Here is a 9,372-nt window from a genome sequence, read left to right as displayed (position 1 = left end):
AATCCCCGCGACGGGGTGAGCTCCCATTGCTCAGTCCCATCTCCTGCCCACCTAGCAGTTTGAAAGCACATCAAGTGCAAGTAGATAAATAGGTACCGCTTCAGTGGGAAGGTAAACGGCATTTCTGTGCACTGCTCTGGTTCGCCAGAAGCGGCTTAGTCATGCTGGCCACATGACCCGGAAGCTGTACCCTCGGCCAATAAAGTGAGATGAGCACCGCAACCCCAGAGTCGTCCGCGACTGGACCTAATGGTCAGGGGTACCTTTACCTTTACCTATGACTTCTGGTTAAAATGCTGAGGATTGTGCTCCACCCTTAAAACCCATGGGAGAAAGAATACAATGTTTTCCAGCTACAAGAAACTATAGCTTGATAGGTGTTTAAAATTCAGAGTCCGAGACGAAGCAGTGCTAGGGGCACACTCTTGGCATGATTTTATTTTTATTTTTATTTTATTTTTTTGTACAACAGCTTTGCTGGGTGTCTTAGAACTCTTTCTTCTGTCTGATTTATTTTCTCAGCATGACATGAATTCATTCTGGCTGCAAACAGAAAACATATTTTAACGGCTCAGTTCAGCGATGCTATATAAATGAAAAGAAGCCTGTTTCTGTTGGGGTAAGCGGGGGGCATATGGAGCTGAAATCTTTACTGGGAGGAAAGACTGGCAGTAATCTATTGCCCTAGCACACATCTAGTTGGGGTTCAAGAAGCTAATGCTTAGTTACTGAATGCTAAGAAAAGAATGGGCTTTGGGCTATACAGACCCAAGCCCGAAAGCTAAGAACATACTGCCCATTGTTAATTTCATAAAAGTCAGTGGTAGTGGGCATTACTAATTATTTACACGTATATAGTGTTCAGGGTGTTTTAGGTAACATTATCTCAGTCATCCTGATAATATTTTTGTTAGGTAGACCAGTATCCTCCCATGGTATAGATGGGCTTCTGAGACTAAGAGAGAGTTAAGACTGTAATCCAGTGCACACTTATTGGGGAGTAAACCCCCTGAGCTTTTTCTGGGAATTCTCCAAAAAGACTCACAAAAGACTCAGAAACAGTTTAATTAAGATGAAGATGTTTTGCCCAACACTGCATCTCAGCTACTGTCTACATTAAATGAGAATTAAAAGGGGTTGGGGAGGCAGAGTTGAGCTCCAGTTTGACTGGATAATCAAACTGGGATAACTGCGTGATCCTAAAGCCTTTAATGAACTGTATCACACACACATATCACTTGCTTAATACTGTCCTGTTTCTGGTTTTGTTAATGGCCTTTAAAAAGCATGGCCAGTGGCTACTAACAGAGCAGAACGGCATAAACCGCCAGAGAATGCTCTCTTAAGAATCACACACAGTCTAATATCATTGACCTTAGCGACTTAGAAGAAGGCCAGAACATTCAGATAATTAGAAGTCAAAATGAATGAGGGTACAGCTTAATTAAGAGTTATTCTGACACAGGGAATCTCACAAGAAAATCTGGCTAATCAGGAACTGCAGATAATCATAGTTCAGGTTGGGAGAAACTGCTGCATTAGAATAATTACAAAGATTTATGAGATACATGCTGTGCTGCAATAACAGATAATGGCATTAATAAGATATTTCATTATGCCTCCTGTACATCATTTAATTACATGGTGACAGTTTGTCTCGAGGAACTCCCCCCGGCTACTGCATCTTAAAAGCTAGTAATAATAAAATCAATCTCTGTCCTGAAAAAAGCATTATTGACTAGGATTTGGAATAGTATTATGACTACTGGTGCATCACGGTTCTAGCCTGAATACAATTTCTTTGACTCATCTGCTTTGTGACGAGTGGTTCTCTCTCTATCTACAGGATAGATATCTATCTACAGGCCTTTTTAGGGGGGGGGATGTATAGAACCACTTTGTTGAGGATCATGGTTTCTGAGGCGAGTCCCTATTTCAGGAATTTTTACTGTTTGGAACAGACATAATTTAATTGTTACTTTTCTGTAGACCTCAGAAGCTTTCCATGTTAGTTTCTGCAAACAAACAAACAAGCAAACCACCTCGGATAATTATTCAATCAGGTTAAATTTAATCGTACAAAATGGATGTGACCTTATTCGGAGACATAAAGCCAGCTCCACGCCTGGAGCCAAGACATTGCTGCAAATCATTTACCACTTTCCACTTCTTAGACTTCACCTCCCAGCTCTCTCCAAATCATATTTCTCAGTTTACCAACCCCTTTCCCCAAATAACCTGGATTTGCCATTTTCTTTATGGTATGAGTCAGCCTCTAAGATGGGGTTTCGAAATATGCAGTTCACAGACACATGACTTATTTGTACAGCACCAGCCTCTTGGTTAAATCCTATTTCTTTCTAAGCAACAGGAAATATAAAATGAAAAAAACAATTAAACCATGATGGTGATATGTCTGGATACAGTTTTCAAGCTGCTTTTTTTCCAATTCTGATGATTTCTATGCATGTCCCATTATTTTGAGAGCTACTATTAAATTTTCTAAGATGCATTTATTTGCTTATTGACTGATTGCTGTAAATTTATAAGCTGACCTTTGGCATAATGCTTCTAGGCTGACAAACATTTAAAATTATAAAAACACACGTAAAGACCAGGCACAAAGCAAATCAATAAAGCTGCAGCCACGACCAGCCAATAATGTAAAATCCATCAAAACCCATCAGACACAACTAAAAGCAACTACACAACATGCTGGAATGCTGGGGGAGAAGAAGGCATTTGTTTGGCATTTAAAGAATATCAAACACCCCATCAACACTATACATTTAAACTCGTATTATAACATTATAAGTCATGGCTTCCCCCAAGGAATTTGCTTCTCCACCCTGCCACCCCCACAGCATGCTCTCCAAATCCCCAATCCTTCAGAGCAGATTTTGGAGAAGGAACACAGAAGAGAAGTTTTGCTGCACAAACAGAAACCCTTGCATTAAACTACCTCTCCAGTTGCATACTTGTTTTCAGCAAGTTGTTTTGTCCCATGTGAACCAATCTTCTATTACCACTAATTTTTAAGCATAATAATATAGCAGTTTAAAAACCAGTAATCCAATCCCGCCATGGCATTTAGAAATGAACAAAGCTTTTTCAGTCAGTCTTGGTTCTCCATTCCAAATTTTCCAAATGGTTTTCTGCCACCACTCTAAAATTATTCAGTCAGGCCTCTACAATCATGTCTATTCATACAGAGAAACAATATTTTTTGGTATACATCCATATTGGTCAAAACAATTTCCCCCCCAACCATGATAATGGAAGATTTGCCCAGTTATCTTTCATAGCACTTCCTAGTAATTTCTGGTGTTTATCGCAAGAGCTGAGTCATCAGCATAATGTTGCATTTTCAAGCCTTGTTTTCTGTAAGTTGGGGTGGGCAACTTTTTGGCTCCGTGGGCCAGATCCTTATCAGGATCAGCCTCGTGGGCCAAATGTAACAGGTGGGTGGGAAGGCCTGACATCATGTGCAAGGTGCTTTGAAGTCCCTAAGCTGGTACTTCAAAGCACCTTGTAAGGCTAAATGCAAACTCCTTGGTAACAGCACACCCTCACAGTCTTCCCTTCTTCGCCCCACAAAAATGCCCTTTCATTTGACCTTATTAAAGTATTTTTATTAAATTATATCCCCATAACCCAAATAACAAAATAGAACTTCATGATATAAAAACCAAACCAAGGATGCCATGGGATGTTACGTTAATGAGAAAAAATAATAATTAAGAACCACCTTGAATTGAGCATAAAGTCAGTTCAAGCACTGAGTACTGGCTCTGTCTCCAGCAATCCACCCGCTCTCAGGACAAAACCTCTACTCCAAACCATCGCCAGTTGGCACTACAGTAGTCTAGCCTTGAAGTTATGAATCCATGAGTGATGGTCGCTATATCTGAACATGAAAGAAAATATGTCAGCACTGCCGGGGATTTTTCTCTCTGTAGATAAGAAACTGGAGTTGGTAACCTGATAGATTGCATGCAAGTTTCACATACCGAAGAGATGAGGTTACATATTTGCTCAAACCTGTAAATTAAGATCTGCAGTGATATACAGCTGCTTTGAGTTGTTCCCAATGACAGTACAAGGAAAACAGCTGGGAAGTATGTAAACTACAAGTGGTTCGAAATGACTTGCAAGTTGTTTGGGGTCATCGTTATTTATAATACTCAAAATATAGCCAGTCTTCATATTGCGTTTGGGAAAACAGTCAGCTGATAGAATACAAGGAAATAACAGTTATATGAATGTGTTAATAAAAATGCATCAATAGCCACAGCTACCTCACTGGGAGTGAAATTCAGGACTCTCTTGTCTTCTCTGTTTTTCTGGTTCTGAAAATGAGCAGGATAAATTTATGAGTTCTAATAGGCTGCCTTTGTTGTAACCTCTTGGGGCTAGCAAGGATATTTCCCACTCCTACAAATGCTGGTGGGATTCTTCCCCCTTTTATTGGCAGCATCAGAACAAGCTGCATATGGAGATGGGACAGAGCCAGTGTGTGTTATAGAAGAATAACTGATATAAGGCATTATAAAGCATTATGTGGTAGAATACAGGCAATGACCAATTTAGATGGGTTCAGTATATGTGTGGCAATGGACGTGCATATCGTGGTGACCCAGAAGTGGCTGGAAAATGGGAAACAATGGGCTTATGCGTGCTCTGCTGTCGCATGTGATGACCTCGAAACTGAAGAGGCCAGTCTCCTGTGTTACTGGAGGACTCACCAATCTGGATACATTCCCTGATTGGAAAGAGGGAAGTCCAGAGCAGTGACTATCTCATTCACACAACAGACAGCCCTCACAGGGGTGGTCAAAAGCAGATCATCGATTTTCTCAGCAAAAGTGAGCAAACACTCCAATCAGTCCTGATGAAGCAGATTTACCTCCCGCAGCAGATACTGACTGGATGGTGGCAAGACCAGAATGGTAAAGCATGCAGAGATGCCACAGGCAACCTCCCTTGTGGGTAGACACGTTGGGCTCCCAGGAGATGTTAATGATGCAGTTTAAGCTAGTGTGTTGTCATGGTCAGAGTGCTGCACTAAGGGCAGGGAGATCCAGCTTCAAATTCCCACTCCCCCATAAAGATCACTTGGGCCAGTCAGCATCTCTCACCACAACCTAGCTAACAGGGTGGAGGAAAAAGTGGAGGAGGTGGGGACTATGTACACCACTCTGGGGTCATTGGAAAAAGTCATAAAGAAAGAAACACGTTATCACAATGCACAGGGATGAGGAACCTGTGGCGCTTCAGTTGTTGCTGGACTACAAATCCATTCATCTCTGACCATTGAGCATGCTAGCTGGTGCTGATGGGAGCCGGAGTCCAACAACATCTGGAGGGTCACAGCATCCCCACCCCTGTATGACTAGTTCCCTCTTGGTATACAATCTGAAAATGACTATACTTGCCCCACCAGTTCTGACATTCTCTGCTCTAACCCTCCTCTAACTCTCCTGCCTCCATAGAACTATACAGGCTATGATGTCAGCAAAGGAAGTAATTGTCTGAATTCTAAACCCAGGGTTTTTAGTCCATTTGTGTGTGCGCATGGCACATCCCTGGCTGCCAGAATTTGAAGATGAATTGAACTCTGCTTTGGCTTCCTGCTGCCTTTTAGGGGGATAGTAAAAAACAAACGTGTGCACATTACACCCGATGGAATATGTGCAAAGTTGGAGAGGTGTGTGTGTGTGTGTGTGTGTGTGTGTGTGCGCGCGCGCGCACGTGTAGCAAGAGGAGGAAAATGTTACAGTCAGTTTCTGGAGCAAGGTTGCTAAAAGAAATAAGCAGTGCTGCTTTGTAAACAGAATCCATGTTGCACCGTTACAGCCATGCTGTGCTTCATAACCTTACATGGCAAAAGAAAGGCTGCATTACAGAAAAGAAAAGAAAAAAATCCTTGGAGGTAGAATTATGAAACTCTGGGAGTCAGTTTCATTTCTAAATGTCATGCTGTTGTGGTTCTCAGCCCAGTCTGTTCAGTGTCTGCACTATTCACACTGTCCTTTGTATGGCAAAAGGATCCGCTGCCCACAAGAAATGTAATACCCCCCCCCCATGTATTGGAATGATTGGAGGGCACCTGAAATGTTTAGATAAATCCTAAGGTTGCCTAAACAAGAGTGCTGCTTGAATAGGGTTACAGAGACGGGAGGAATGCAAGCTCAATGCAGATAACTGGGATCAAAAGTAAAATAAATAAATAAATTCAGGAGCCCTGGGAGGCAGTCTCTTGGATACCAGTGGCACAAAAGGGATCTTTGTAGGAGGGAGTCCTTTTCAGTTACAATAGACCAGGCTAGGCGGGCAACAATCTTTTTGTTTAAAAAAAGAGAGTCTAGCAGCTCAATTTACAATGTGTTTAAGATGGAGTCTTGAAGGCTGCCATCCCAAGTGAAGCAAAACTCTTGCTAAAGACTCACTTCTGAGTAAATGTGCCCAGGGTTGGTATCACATGTCTTGTGCCTCACTTGCCCAAGATCTGAATTCCTGCCCCCAGCTTGACACATCACCCCTCAGAAAATAACAAAGTCCCTGATTTTATTTATAAAGGCCTGTAGAGGTACTGCAGCTTAAGGAACCAGACCGGGAAAGGGGAAAGATTGTGGGCAGTGGGGGAAACGGCAGGAGTGGGGAAGAAAGTGTGATGAACATTCATTTGTAATGTTTTTGAATCCGGAGTTCTAGAGAGCAGGGCTGGTGAGCCTTTTGGGTACAGTATTAATCTAATATTGGCCAGCTGGCTACAACTAAAAATGCACCTGTGATTTCTTTCATAGGCACACTCTCTCCAACAAAGAATTTGCTGAGAGGCTACATATATGGTTAACCAAGCAGGTGGTGCCTGGCTGGGGGATGATTTATTAAGGAAGTAGAAGCTGGCACTTCCTGCTCTCAGGTTCTTCTCCTGAAGTGTGATGCCTTATGCGAGGCTGGGGGGGGGGGGATCTGTTGCCTTCCAGATGTTACTGGGACACAAAACTCCCATAATCCCTGAACACTGCCCATGCTGACCAGAGCAGATGGGAGTTGGAGTCCAGCAAATATTTGGAGTGTCACAGATTTCCCACCCTGCTTTAAAAAATGGCACTACTGGACTGAACCAAGACAAGCTTAAGACAACAAAATGCAAGATCAAAATGTGGCTGATGGGCTTTGTTTAACTTGGTGGTTCACAAATCGTGCAAGTTTGCCCTGAAATGTATTTAGGAACTCACAGATCTGATCACTGGTGAGATCTCTGTGTTATGCTCCTTATGGGTATGCAGAAGCACGGAACAGGTTTGCATCTCACATCACCAGGGAAAAACCCACCCAAATCAGTCTTGTCAGTTCTTTTACAAATCCTCAGTGGAGAAAATATGTTCAGACTTTGGATGCAAATGTATTGTAGTCCCCTTTCTCTTTCTTAGGAAGTTCTGTTGGAAACAGACTGCTGGAAACATTTATTCAGGTTCTACTTGGGGAAAAAGCCTTGCATTTCCTCCCTAGGCTTTGTGATTTATCTCCTGCATTTCAAGGCAAATTTGCATAACACTCACTGAACTCCCATCTTCAGAGATGCTGGTTTCCCTCTAGGTCCAATGAAGGCAAAGCAGCATTTGATGTTTTCTTCTTCACAAGTTGGGAGGATCAGCAGTATTGGACTGAGGGGGTAAGCTCTGTGAACTAATTTTAAATTCATCAGTCAGCAAGAAGCAAGCTTGTTCTGTTTCAGCCTACCAGGGCCCAGCCTATAGGATGCAGGGAAAGTTTTGAGTAACCTTAAATCTTAGTCAAGTAAGGACACTTTGGATTATACTGCAGATATATGCAGCACTTTCCATCTCTTCCAGGTAAAGATGTCAAATTTTCCTCCAGCAAACCACCTGCAAAGAAAAGCAGAAATTTGACATCTGAAGTTTTCCTGCATCTGCATGCTGGAACAGCTTCACCTGATTTAATTTCTGTTTGTCATATAGCCATTAAAGGAACAAGAGTACAACAAGGGGAAAAGCTTCACAGGTTCTTTGAAAGACCATTTTGCCATTTGCTGGCCATGGGAAATCTGGCAATATACAACTTCTAACCTATGGTCTTCTGGTCAGCCCATGTACTGTCACATACAGGACTCAGGTTTGGGCATTCCACTGCAAACTCTCAATACTGATGTTAGTTATGGCATTCCAGATGCTAAATCCTGGATCTGCCTGTGCAAATGCACCATTGCCTAGAAGTTAGCATAGTTTTGGGTGTCTCCAGGGAGAGGTAGCATCCATCATTGGTAGAATGTTTGCTGTGGGATGCCCTCCTAAGAGAGGTTTGTCAATTTTTGCTCTCTTTTTTTGGCACGAGGTGAACTCTCTCTCCAGCTCTCTCTTTAATTATCCTAGGCTTTCAAGATGTGCTTCCAGGGCTAATGGAATGTGTGCGAGTGACCATGTGAAAAAGGCTGTTTGTTGGACACTGACACATACCTGAGGAACATGTATTTGGGAAAGAGAAATGTGCAAACCTTTACAATGGGTGTCTCCAAGAGCCTCAGAAGAAAGCCAACAATATGGATTCCAGAGCCCAGTCTGCACTTTTTGCATTCAGATTCTCTCAAACCTCCTATCATTCTTCTGCCTGTGCCTATAAGCCAATTTAAGATAACACTTGACTTCATACATCTGATGGTATGCTTATACACCACAGGGATCACCAACTTTTTAAGACCCCTGGACCCAATTGTAAGTGGGAAAAACTTTACTGGGCGCTACACACACAGCACGATCTATTATATTAGCTACAATAAAATTCTTCAAGCCTAATCAAAGTGAGGAGGAGGGAATGCTGCGGACATCACGGAAAGCCTCTGTGGGCACTTGTGCGCCCATGGGCGCCGCACACGGACCAGTCTCTAAGGGGCCACAATACTCTTTAATTGCTTTGGCTGCAATTGACCTACCACCACCCCTCTGGAAACCTATCAGTCACATAAGCAAGAGCGAGGCGCGCTGGCAGCTGCTGCTGCTACCCAGAGATGGGCTGTGAGAGCAGAGCAGCTCCCTTCGCCTATGATGATGATGATGATGATGATGTCACGGCCGAAGTCGTTCCTCAGCTGACCTGCCTGTGACCCTGGAGGGAGCAGGAAAGATCCGGCCGGCAGCCCCTCCGTTTCCTCCTGCCCGGGGAGGGAGTGCGGCCAGGGCCTCTGGGGCTCTCTGAGGCTTGCGGCTTGCCTGCGGGTTCAACCTCGTGGTCTTGCTGGGACCGCGGGGACTCCCCCCGCCCCGTCTCCCTCTCTCGCACTTGGCGCTCTTGCGACCCCGGGAGGAGCGAGCTGCGCGCACCCCAGCCCCCTCCTGGGCGGAGCTCGCC

General features: G+C 43.6%; 1 long non-coding RNA gene across 3 annotated transcripts; it reads right to left on the bottom strand.

The window, feature by feature from the left end:
- Positions 1–448: 448 nt before the first annotated feature.
- LOC309331533 lies at positions 449–9,251 on the bottom strand. Of its 3 annotated transcripts, XR_014151888.1 has the most exons (5): positions 8,957–9,251; positions 7,791–7,895; positions 3,749–4,349; positions 2,239–2,360; positions 449–543 (listed from the first exon to the last, which is right to left on the bottom strand). It is a non-coding gene; the product is annotated as an uncharacterized lncRNA (long non-coding RNA). The 3 variants fall into 3 exon arrangements; XR_014151889.1 differs by lacking the exon at positions 449–543 and having other exon boundaries at positions 1,003–2,360; XR_014151890.1 differs by lacking the exon at positions 449–543 and having other exon boundaries at positions 1,003–2,356.
- Between the last annotated feature and the right edge of the window lie 121 nt (positions 9,252–9,372).

Source organism: Podarcis erhardii, assembly GCF_964252035.2.
Source record: "Podarcis erhardii genome assembly, chromosome: 1".
NCBI lineage: Eukaryota > Metazoa > Chordata > Lepidosauria > Squamata > Lacertidae > Podarcis > Podarcis erhardii.
Note: the sequence above shows the minus strand (reverse complement) of the source record. Positions and strands in the feature narration are given on the sequence as shown.